This window comes from Epinephelus lanceolatus, chromosome 1, assembly GCF_041903045.1.
Source record: "Epinephelus lanceolatus isolate andai-2023 chromosome 1, ASM4190304v1, whole genome shotgun sequence".
Lineage (NCBI taxonomy): Eukaryota > Metazoa > Chordata > Actinopteri > Perciformes > Serranidae > Epinephelus > Epinephelus lanceolatus.
The window spans coordinates 33,611,672-33,624,185 of record NC_135734.1 but is presented as its reverse complement, the minus strand read 5'-3'; the positions used below and the strand labels follow the sequence as shown (position 1 = coordinate 33,624,185).

Sequence of the window (12,514 nt, the reverse complement as noted above, 5' to 3'; positions counted from 1 at the left end):
AGGCTTAAAGTCCAGAGTTTTATTATTCAGCGTTTGGGCACTTGGACAATGCTCCCAGAGTGTAACAGCGCAGACTGCTCGCTAAAGTGAGACATGATAAGTCAGAAATGGCGTAGTCCTTCCTCACTCCATGACTCAAGGTTTTAATTATAGTTCTTGCATCTGATTCACGGCTGAAATGACTATTTGACAACAAATTCTAGCATTACTGTCGCAAATAGCAAAACCGAGAGTCAGAGTTCATCAGCGGCGAAGACGAGAAAAAAAAAAATGAAAGAGCGAATTGTGAAGATAACAAATTTGGATCTAAAAAAAGGAAAAATGAGGCCAGACTGTGTTTCCATTTGCAGGTCAGATGGCAGCGGAGAGGGCACTGGCGTCATACACCCAAACATACAGAGTAGCCCATATGGTGTCAGAGACGGACAGAGGCACCCCGTCACGGCTGTTGAGAGGCAACGGTGGTTTGTGCCAGGGGCTGAGGGCACAGGGCTTATGTTGTGGTGTCAACAACACAAATAGAGAGATGGAGGAGAAACCATTGGAGGGAAGGAATAATGAATAATAGTATGGAAAGAAATGAGAGCAAATAAGACGGAAGCGGAAAAAACTTTGACTGTCTGGCTTTGCTTGAGTGCTTTCACTGCAACTCAGACTGTGTGTGCATGCAAGTCAGACTGAGCCGAAGAAATAGAGACAATTTGTGTGTGCATGCATGCGAGAGAGACAGAGAGAGAGACAGAGAGAAGGACGAGCGACTCACCATGGTCCTGAAGTGTGAGAGTTCCTAGTCAACAAGGTCACCAGCTCACTCTGCAGTCAAGCCCATGCATCCAACCACACTGATAAACCTTAAAAAAATCAACATGAGAAAAATATTAAAACGTTTTAAATCAACTGCCCTCCAGCCCAAACTGAAGAGTCACTGCTTGCCTGACAAAGATTAGAGAGCAAACACTGACAGGTATATGAAAAAGGTGGGTCAGAAAACCAATTAAATTGACACAAGCTACCGTAGCAACTCCCTCCTGCAGAAAACCACTCTCTCTCAGGCACACAAACACACAGTTAATCCAATGCAGCGAAATGATCCTGCCTCTACTCATTGAACCCTCGCTAACCCTACCTTCCCCCATTTAGCCAGCATTTTGCCTGAGAGATAAAATTATAGGAAGTGACAGAGAGAGCGTCAGCTGGCTGGTACCCACTCATGCAAATAAACTATGTTTGAACTTGAGGAAGAGGAACATAGCAACAGTGGGAAACAGAGCTACGGAGGTCCTGTGTGCTGACCACACAAAAGCAACCAGCAGGCAAGTTTATTGATCGAGCTATCGATCCATGCATAGAGCTGGCTGGTCAACAATGTCACTGGACATCAGAGATCCACCACATCGTTCCACCAAATGGCTGCTAGCAGTGGAGCAGAGGACATTATGTTCATGCAAATCATCCAAGGATTTGTTTGACTACTTTAAGGGGATATATGGTTCAGATTTAATATAAAATGTGTCACATAACTGATCGTCACTACAGGACTCGGATGTGATGCTATGCCATCAACATTTTACATTTTCAGTCAAATCAACAATCCTGAAAGGCCACCAGATTAAATACTTTAGGGATTATCCGCCCTCCTGGTGGTTTCACATGTTTTTATCAACCATCTTCCAAAGTCAGTTTCTAGATTTACATCCCAATTTCCAAACAGCCATGGCGTTCAGCTCTTGTCACTAAGGTTAAAAAATACACGTGAAGCACGCTTGAGATTGATAATCCATCATGGTGAATATTTAGTTGCTTAAAAGCTTAAAGATTCCCTCCAGACTTATTTTGTACATATATATATATATATATATATATATATATATATGTATATATGAAAATACTCTCTTTTTGATGAAGGTGGGGTCTGATCTGGGACCATCCAGATGTCCCACTGGGTCAGAAAACTTTCTGTTGCTGCCAACACTGGAGCTGTTCTTCCGAGGAACATTCAATCCAACATCTGCTTGGTTAGCACGACGCAGCAGCAGCTAAAATCCAACTCTGATCTGTGAAATGGTCCCAACAAACTGACAGTGACACAAAACTGGGTCAACTGTTGTCAAACCTGTTAGCCATGAGATGCTAAAGGTTAGCCCAGTGTGTACACAGGTGGCCAGACTCTCATAATGGTCCCCCACGTGGAGCTCACACTTCCGCAGCAGCAGCCACAGCCCATACAGTCTGTGGTTTAGTGAAGTAGGGCACGGTGTATTGTAAGAAGCTGGAAGTTCAACGTGCCAAGGTGTTACTAAAATTTTCAAGTATTGCTGTACCACAAGCCACTCCATTCACATTATCGAACAAAGAGCTCTATTGGTATCTGTATCACTTTAAATGTACTGGTTAGTGATGGTATCCTAATTTTTTAAACAATTCTGAGCCCTAGTTGTTACAAAAAAATCTGATTAACTAGTTAAAATTTTAAACTGCATCTACTCCTTCTCCATCATTAAAAATAAGAATCTGTGAATATCTAAATGTTATTTATTTCAAAAGTTTAACCAAACAAAATGTCTCCTGTTTTCCTGATAGGTCCATTTTCAGCAATCTTGGAACCCTTCGGCTATCAGTCTGAAGTTGATTTAGCCACTGGAGTTCATGACCAATGTTTCGGGACTTTCGGTGTAGCGATGGCTTCCACTACTGGATTCTGTCGATGCATTTCTTCTTTTTTGCTCTACACACAGGCTGTTCACCTGCATGCAACCAAAGCCTGCTCAACCCTGACTGGTCAGCACGACTCAGACTACAAACTGAAATCAGAATGTTTCCAATGCCAAAATCTCGTCCTGCTGTACCGACAGATTTTGCATGTTCATGCAGATATCTGTTTATAGAGATAACAGTTTTAGTGTTTGCATGCTGGAGGTTTCAAGTTCAAGTTTCCACATCAAACTTGTTACAAAATCACGCTCATCTGTGTACATGTGTGAAACTCAGATTTAAGGTGAGCTCGGAGAAACTTTCACCCTCTTAGCAGAAGAATGTGAAAACAGCCTTCTGGTGTCAAACTGTGCACATGCTTCCTTCTGCACAGTGAAGGTTAAACATCAAGTTCAGTAAAGATGAGCAAAACTATTTCTTTAGTGCAGGGAACTTAAAATGTTTTTGTGAAAGTGGCATTATCATCACATTGTGCCACAGTTGTGAGCAACTTTCTTTGTTTGTGTGTTCAAGGGCAGAACTGAGGGAGGTATAAAAACATATGGTACACTTTGGAAAAAGCATCAGTGTTTTCAATATGTAGTTGAAGGGCTAAGGAACGCATGCAAAACCACCTTAAGATAATGTTATCATGACACCCTTGAAAAATACCCCGAGGCTAGAGGACACTCTGGGAGAGAGGCGATGAATGCAAATTACCGTGTAATAAATTATATGGTTTGGGGATGAAACAAGCAGATGATGTTTAGAAAGAATTTACAAAGCTGGCTAAGGACACAGAGCACCTGCTGTGATGATGCCAGAAAAGGACAAGCTTTATGAATAAAGTGAGAAAGAAGTCGCGATGTTCCCTGCGGCTCCACATCATTTTGGAGAAGCAATGTCATAAAGTGCTCCAAATAGCTCACGCCTCAACCCAAAGCCAAGGGGAGTTTAGTTCCCACGGAGATTGTTTAAGATCGCAGGGCTGATCAAACTTCACCACACAGCAGGATGGGAGAGGAGTGAAGGGTGTCGGTGGAAAGTTTGGTGTCATATCATATCCATATTCATTCCATACGTTTGAAGTGGAAAGAGGGCAGCTTTAATAATCATGGCTACATGGTCTTCAAAGAGAGATGAGACATGGGGAAGAGGAGTATAGAGTGAATGAGGAACTTCAAAGGACTTTAGCGTGCACTCCCACATCCGTATACACATAGAAAACACACACACACGTACGTACATAGACTGTACTGTATTTACATAATATGAATGTCTATAACCAAAGGGTTTCGGAGGAAAATGAGAGAGAAGTTGCTCCAAATGGTACCCGCTGCTCTGTAACTTTAATCACCACAAAAATAAGCAAAAAGTGAAACACTTAAAGCTAACAGAACTGCTGATTTAATATCTGTGTCAGCCAAACAGCTGCTACTAGTGCTTTACAGTGACGTGAGCCATGCTGCCTGTGCATTATCTCTATTGTTACCACTGCCAAGAAGGGTATATATTTTCAATTTGGTGTGTTTGTTTGTCAGGATTATGGAAAAATTAATGGTCCGACAAGGAAAACCCCACAAAATTTTGGAGCAGATCTGAATCACAAGGTGCATACAAAATTATTTTTCGCTCAACATTGCACAATAAGGTTTTTGGCCTGTGTGGAGTGCTGTAGTTTCCAAAGGCTCCTCTATTTTCTCATGCAAACAAGCATCCAATGGTTGGTCTGCTCAACCGACTGTTTTGAGCCCCAGCTTGAAGTCAGGTGAGGCTGCGGGAGGCGAAGTGTTGCATCATGTATGTATCCACATCATTACGGGTAAAAGGAGTTGTAACACAGCAGTGTGTCATGGATTAAGTGCAGAAGCTCCTTGAAATTTTCCTAAAATCAATGCTAAACCACACCATGAGTTATGACCAAAAACCACACCTGAAACAGATTAAATGATCACAGTGAAATCTTAAACTTTGACGACTCCAGTCCTTTTATAATGGATATAAAATAACCATCAGCAACTTTAATGTAAATTCAGCTGCAACAAAAGTGAAGTCAAATTTCTTTCTATATAGCCCCAAATAACCTTTTTGTGTCAGAAGGCTTTACAATATGCCCAACACATGACACACTCTATCCTTCGAGGGCCCTGACTCACCAAGCTGATGGTCGGCCATCAGTCACTGTCTGGCTGTCAGTGAGCATCTGTCACCTTATTCGTTGCACTGTTGGCACTAGTCGGCCTTTGTCAGTTGTTTGTTGGCCAATTCAGCATGTTGAAGTAAACAAATGACTAAAGTCAAGAGGGCATGAGATCAAAACAAACTTGTTAGTAAAAGGTTATATTCTTGCAATAAAGGTCTTCAGCAGAAATGGTTCGTAACTGATTGTGTTGTGGTTCACTGGTGCAAGGTTAATCTCACTTGCTCTTTCAACATTGGGTTGCCTTGGTAATGGGATCACTTGCTAACTAGCATCTTGAATCTGTCCTGCCAGTCTTCTGGTTTTACTTTTTTAATGACAAATACAGACTACTGCCACCTGCTGGTATGGAGAGTTACATCCTCTCACTATGGTGCAGAACGTACGAGCTAGTTGGCTGTTGGCTGTAGTCTTTGTGATGGACAGGCGACATGAGGTTAAGCAACAGTCGGCCTTTGTTCTTTCAGGATTCCCACACATTTTTACCAATTTTTTTTTTTAACTTTTCCATAACTTTTAAATAACATTTTACCCTGTTTCCATGTCTTCATTTAAGTAGTTTAAAGAAAATAGCGTGCTTGGACATCCCTCTGACAACAAGGGATTTGAAGTAGGCCACAATTCCAGATGTGGAGAGATACTCACACTTTATTTACCCGCAACTAAATTTGGCCACTTTTCTGCTCTGCATCCAAACATCAAAAATTTCGGTGCAGAGCCGCGATCCAGCATGGACCTGTTAGACATTCCCATCAGCCACTACCAACTAGCTGCATACATCAGTTAGTATCACAACAAACAATTACTTACATTATCAATTAATCTGCCAATAATGTTCCTAAATAATCATTTTGTCAATAAAATGCAACGTGTTGCTGGCAATGTGCAATTTCCCAGAGCCCAAGGAGATGTCTTCAAATACTTTGTTTATACGACCAAGAGTCCAAAAATCCAAAGCTATTCAGTTTATTTTATTGTATGACAAAGAAACACATCAAATTATCACATTTAAAATGAATGAAAGCAGCAAATGTTTGGCTTTTTTTGCTTTAAAAAATGAGAAACAATGACTTGATGATCAACATAGTTGCAAATTAAACTTCTGTCGATTGACTAATTGGTTAATCGACTAATTGTTGCAGCCCTACAGTCGTTGGAGCCTCAATTCAGACAGCAAAAACTGTGATAAAGAAACAAAAAAACACAACACTTTTCTACTATTAATTAAGCAACTAATTTAAACATTTAGCCTGAGATCAGTCAACTCTCAGCAGTTCTACTGAGGACAGCCACGTGAAGGAGCATTCACTTTGTCTATGGATGTACAGAACTAGCAGTGCTGATGTCTCTCTCTCCATATGAGACACATGCCTCAAGCCAAAACACCCTTTCATCCTCCCAAAGCCATGCATTATTGATGATCAGACCAGAGAGAGAGACACTGAAACACACACTGCTTTTCCCAGTGTGACAGCTAGCTGCCTGTGTGAACGTGTGTATGAATCTATTTCTCTTTGTGTGTGTGTGTGTGTGTGTGTGTGTGTGTGACTAAACAGGTGGGCTGGATTCCTTCAGTGATTAGCTGTGTAAATTGTCAGTGAGCCAATCAAAAAGCAGATGATGACAGTGGAGCACCCATTGGCTCATGTTCTCTCCTGTCATCATGACAACAACCTCTGTGACCAACTATCATCTCCAGTGTCTCCAGTGTGTGTGTGTTATTTATTTCTTGTTGCACATAACAACATCTCATATGTGTGATGCCATCATTTCAAGTGTTTGCTGACGCAACACTTGTGTTTACAATGAACCCGGCAGCCCGAATTGACACATAACAAACTTCTTCAGAGAGAATTCACTCGTATTCAAGTTCTCATTTCCTCCATTTGAATATAAACAACAACCAGACAGACCAGCGTCTCCCAGTTAGGCAAAGTAGTGCAGGATTGCTGGAGGGCCATTTTAAACACTTGAAAGAATTAATTCATCCAATTTTTAATTAGCTTGTACATTTTACAGAAAAAATGGAAGGTGAAAAATATGCCACTAGTTAAACACTTACACGCTTATTCCAGCGAGAGAAATGAGCTCATGAAAAACACTTCTTTAAATAAGCAGCTTTTATTATGAATGAGAAATACAGCATAAAATAAGTCTGATTTTACTTGTGAAATAGTATGAAGGTATAAATCTATAAATTGCTTACCAAGATAATATTCATGAATGTATTAATATTACAGCGAGGGTTGCAGCGGTATAGGGTTGGGTATCATTCTCATTTCAACCGATACTGTTACCGGTATCAGTACCAGTACCTGAAATTTGGTACTGCTACCCAACGGTACATTTTTCAGGTACTTTACTTTCTTTGTACAAACAAAAATGTATTTTTTAAACAAGCTGCAGGGGTGACGAAGCACACCCTCTTTCTCTTTTTCTAATCACACATCCAATCTTACTTCTGTCTGACTGTCTGCTTGTGTGTTTCTGTTCGAGTGTGGGTGTGTCTGCTCAGCCCTCTCACTCTCTGTTTAGACATATCCGACAAATATGTGGAATAAGTGAATTATAATTGAATTAGAAGTAAACAGAAGTGACACTGGGCTATTTCCAAAATAAAATACAAAGGAAAATAGGCCAAATTCTGAAACTATCACCTCCTGTACCCGACGTTTCAAGAGCTCCACTGGCGCAACATAGTGCGTCCTGCCTGAAGTTAAACCCATTGCCGGTGGATCTGGGTCCGGCTTTGAGGCATTTTCGCCTCCTGAAACGGGGCTCTCACCCAGATGTGCTCTCAGGTACCAAAATTTGGCACCGATAGATGGTAGATAGAACGTGAATTGGCACTCAGTAGCGCTGACACAATTCAGTCAGTACCCATCAAAGTACCAAGTTAGATACCCATTCCTACAATGGTATACTGGTTTCACAGGTATGAAAATTGACTGCAGCTGGTGGGCAGTGCTCTGTTTCGGCTCGACAGTCTTCAACACGGTGGCCGGGTCACAAACTTTCTCATTTAACAGCTAAACAGTACACTTAAATATGTATCTGAAAACATTTGAGGTGGGGAAAAAGGCCATAGAGTAACATAGTCTTGATTTATATTTGATCAGCGCTGCCTAGCTTGACAGCCACGACTGAATGATTGACAGCTGCATGAGAGACTCCTCTGCTCTGATTGGTTGTTTTCGTTTATGTGCAGTAATGCCATTAAATGCTACAAGGAGGCAAAGGGACATGATATAGGACATGAATAGCAAAAAAACCCAAGGTATTCCTCTTTCACCATATTCCCACAATATTCTTCAACTGAAGAGAATAAAATGTCACACAGAAGTCAAGAAGGATCTTTCGGTGGGTAACAAAATAAGCTTCGCTCTCCGACTGGGCTTGGTGGGTTGCTGCAGAGCCTGTGGGAATGTGCGGAACATTGATGTTTCTAATGAAGAGCGCTGAGCTCCATTGATCCACCGGGGATGAGAGTGAGCTGTCAAAAGCTATCAGGCAAGTCAAAGACCCACTTTCAGCCCCGTGCAGCTGAAGTGAGCACGATACTGTTGGGGCACAAGGAAGAGCAGCTAAACCTCCCAAGGCAAACACTACAGAGGAGAGGCACACACGCAGACACAGCTTTGATGCCTTCACAGGGTTAAACGGGGTTATTTGTTCCATAAAGGAACTCTGCACAAATAACAATAAGGGGTTAGGATGTGTCAAACACTGGAGGAGTGTTTACACGGTGCCTTCAGGTCTGTTAATTCAAATATTCGGTGTGGTTGTTTTTCTAAGAACAAGTTCAAGTTTTTCTTAAATTCACTTGATATGCATATGCAGACTAGGGCTGCAACTAAAATACTAACCCTATTTAAGAGAGCACACATGTCATGCCTTCAAACATTTTGTTTTCTCTGACCAAAAGTACAAAAAAAAAATCCCATAAATATCCAGTTTAAAATGATATATGGTCAAGAAAACAGCAAATCTTCCCATTTCAGGAGCTGAAACCAGAGAAGGTTCAGCATTTTTTAACCATTTCCACTTGAAAAATGACTAAAATATTTTATAAATTACATATTTGCTGTCTATTTTTCAGTTGATCGACTAATAATATGATCATCTAATCTTTTCAGCTCTGACGCAAACTTTGTTTCATTCTGTTAAGCGTGGCCACTTATCAAATGAGAGCAATGTTTCAGGCCTGTATGACAAAAATATTTATCATTGTCTCAGTTTCTGGGTGATGTTTTTAGTTTCATACCTTTGCACAGTACAAGCTAGAGAAAGCACAAATCATTGCACAGATACTCAAAGTAAAAGTTGGGATTAAACTGGATTAAATTGGAGCACAGATGTGGTTGGAGGTGGAGCTACTGTACTGTACAGTGGTTGTGACCTGGTAAGCTGCTTTTATATATACAATACAGTGGTGAGTAAATAGGAGACCCGGTTTAAGCGCTAAAAACTGCAGCCTACAGAATGACAACAAAGTTAAATCACCACCTCTCTGAAACAGTTGCAACAACAAGCTGATTATAGACTCACCTTTATTAATTGCAGGACTGTTGTATTAGACTGCAATAGTTTCACAGTGTACATACTGATGTATTTAATACATCATTTATATAAATGAGTGTGTTTTGAATATACCATAGTTCTTATATAACCTGTTGGGGCCCCTTTGCTCTTGAAAGTATACCACATGACAACTTTGGGTCATGAGAACTTTTCTCCTGACACAGAAACGGGGTCAGAAAGAGTTGAGAGACCAGAGTTGAAAGAAAGTTTACAATTTTGACAAGTTAAGTAGAGGTGTAAGATAATATCAGTACAATCGAGTATAAAATATATTGCAATTTATTACCTTTTTTCAAATGTAAATTATGTCTCCAAAGGAAAACTTTGGCAACATCTGTTTTTATCTAATAAGATAAAGTTTTCAGTCTGTTCATCTCACTTCAGCCATTTTTTTGCAGCAGAATTTATCTAGAGGACTGAAATAGCAATTGACTATATTGTTCTAGTAGCCTACCTAAAGTTTAATTCATGTTGATAATATTTGATTATTTACATAATCAAAAAACGATACTTGGCACTGTGCGACGATATGATATTGCCACACAAAAATATTGCAATACTATGCTGTATCTATATTGATTCTCAAAAACACCAAATCAATTTTTAATTTACAATTTTTACCATTTTTATTTTCTTAATTTGTTTATATTGTAAAGAATCCTGCAAGCACCTTTATTTAATTTATCTATCATTTATTTATTTATTATCAGATTGGATGTAACGTAATAAAAGTAATCTTGTTTTAAGCACATGTTGGTGTGTTCTTTACACTATGACGGTTTCCTAATATCTCACCTTGCTTACACTATCACAAATATCGCAGTATATCGAATCATAACTCCTGTATCATGATGTGTATCATATTGACAAGACAGACACAGAATTAAGTACCTTCATCAGACACATTCAATCTGAGGAGACAAACCAGCACGGGAATACAAAAAAATAAAATAAAAAAATAAAAAAAATCCATCTGTCAGATGTAGGAGTTTATTTTGAAGGGCCATCTGTCAAAACTGCAAGCAGGGAGACAGTTGTGTTGTGGCTGCCACCTAGTCTGTACAGTACAAAACAGATAAGTCACATGAGGTTGAGCTGCACTTTCTCATCTGCTGCTGTATTATGCTGCTCCATTGCTGATAGCATGCAAGCACACACAATTCTCTCACACCAGAAAGACCACAGATTTTCTCAAATGTCCCAAGTGGCAGAATAATCTGACTAACAACACACCACAATGAAAAAGTCTCTCAATCTGTCTTTGACACTGCTTCCACAACAACAAGTCTGTGAAGCACGCCAGCAGTTGCAGCGAACTTGTCACCCTCCTGCTAATACTGCACATGGTACAGGGCACTTTTAATCAGCAAAAGTTGCAACCGGAGAATAATCTTCCAAGCCTGTGTCGTCACAGGCTGGCGAAAAGGGGAGCAAATCTCCTGCTTTGCATGGACTTAAGAAAAGATTATGAAACAGCAAAAATGCAGTGTGTCAAACTGTTTCCATCACACCCTGTGGTTAACCCGTCCAAGCACTTTCTGAGAATCATGGGCTCAAACTCGCTCGCTGTATGCATGCAAATATTTCTGCACGCCAGGAGCTCTGTCATATGTAAAGTGTTGAGATTAGCGATTCTTATCACTGTGACATTTAATAACTGGGAAGTGGACATGACCAAAATGAGGTCATGGAGTGTGCACCACTGTGATGATGACATATGTGAGAATGCAGCATCCACTGAAGGACAAGGTGTACATACATTAAAAGAAAGAATTAAGTCCATTCAGAAAGCATGCATATACATGGGCGGGGGAAGTGTGTGGAAAGTGGAAAGTGTTTTTCCACAACAAATGGTTCAAGGTTAAAGTGTTTTAAGTGCATGTTGGGTTTGTAGCACTTTGTGGCTTTTGTGCAGCTGAGTTAAAGCGGTTGTGACAGTGAAGGCTGCATGTGGTTTGACACTCTGATGTGGAAAATGAGTTGTTTTGGAAAAAGTGTGCTTGCTATTTTAGTAATTGCTAAATACATTGCCCCTTTGTGGAGGCAGGACTTTTGTTGTGTTGCTATGTATTAGATTTGCAACAATGGTATACAACTTTTTTGCACAAACTTGAAGGTTTAAATCAGCTTTAAAATGAAAAAATACAAAATGAATTTTTCAAAAATAAAGCATATTCAAGGTCTAAAAATGTACAGAATGGAAAAAATGGGTAAAAAGCCTTAATGGCTGAAATATATAGTGACAATCGTATTCATATTGGTAAGAGTTGCTTCTGATGAGTGATGAGTTTAAGTGCCCATATAACCAGATGTGACACATGATAAAATGCCGTGATTTAACAATTTGAACAATTTTTTGAAGTATTTACCTCAATAAATTTACATCCTATTTCACTTGATTTGTCTAATGACTACCTTAAAATCCAAACCACAGTTTATATAGTTGCAGTAATACCACAGTAGGGGTACTAAACAATAGAGACCCTTTATGTTGCAGTAGATATATCCTGAAATGATGTGATATTTCACGACAGAAAACTGTCAGACCATACAATGAGGAAAAAAAATCTCATATTTGCATTTAAGGTACACAACATCACTCACCTTGCAGCGACGTGATGACAGCTCTAGTGAGTTTTTTTGGAGTGAACTGCAGAGAGAGCAGGAGTTGTGCCTTTTCTCGAGGGAGGGATACAAATATGGATAACTTCACATTATTTAGGTAAATAGGAGCACAGAGAAGAACTCTGCCGTGCACTTTTACAAATTAACAGTCATAAATAGGCACTAAGTTGCCCGGTGCTGCCAATAATCATACGTCCTCCTGGCGCTTTAAGCGGATGAAAAATAGCTGGCGCTGTGTGAGCGTTTAGTGGTTCAAGATTGGCTACGAGCGCGCGATATTATTTTACATACAGCCAATGAGATTACAGCTGGCTCTGAGGTGCGCTCGCTCAATAACACAGCGTCGTCCGGTATGCTGTGCACATCAGGAGAGACCAATCCCGCCCGGCGGTGCTAAGGAGGAAACAAAAACAATCA

At 40.1% G+C, this 12,514-nt stretch overlaps 1 protein-coding gene across 2 annotated transcripts in view; it reads right to left on the bottom strand.

The window, feature by feature from the left end:
• Positions 1–12,215, bottom strand: part of arhgap9 (Rho GTPase activating protein 9) — a 67,805-nt gene extending 55,590 nt beyond the window's left edge. For both annotated transcript variants that reach the window (XM_033627152.2, XM_033627155.2), the window contains exons 1-2: positions 12,077–12,215; positions 764–851 (exon numbers count right to left, since the gene is read on the bottom strand). The gene's annotated coding sequence lies outside the window, so the exon portion shown is untranslated. The remainder of the gene's footprint in view (positions 1–763; positions 852–12,076) is intronic.
• Between the last annotated feature and the right edge of the window lie 299 nt (positions 12,216–12,514).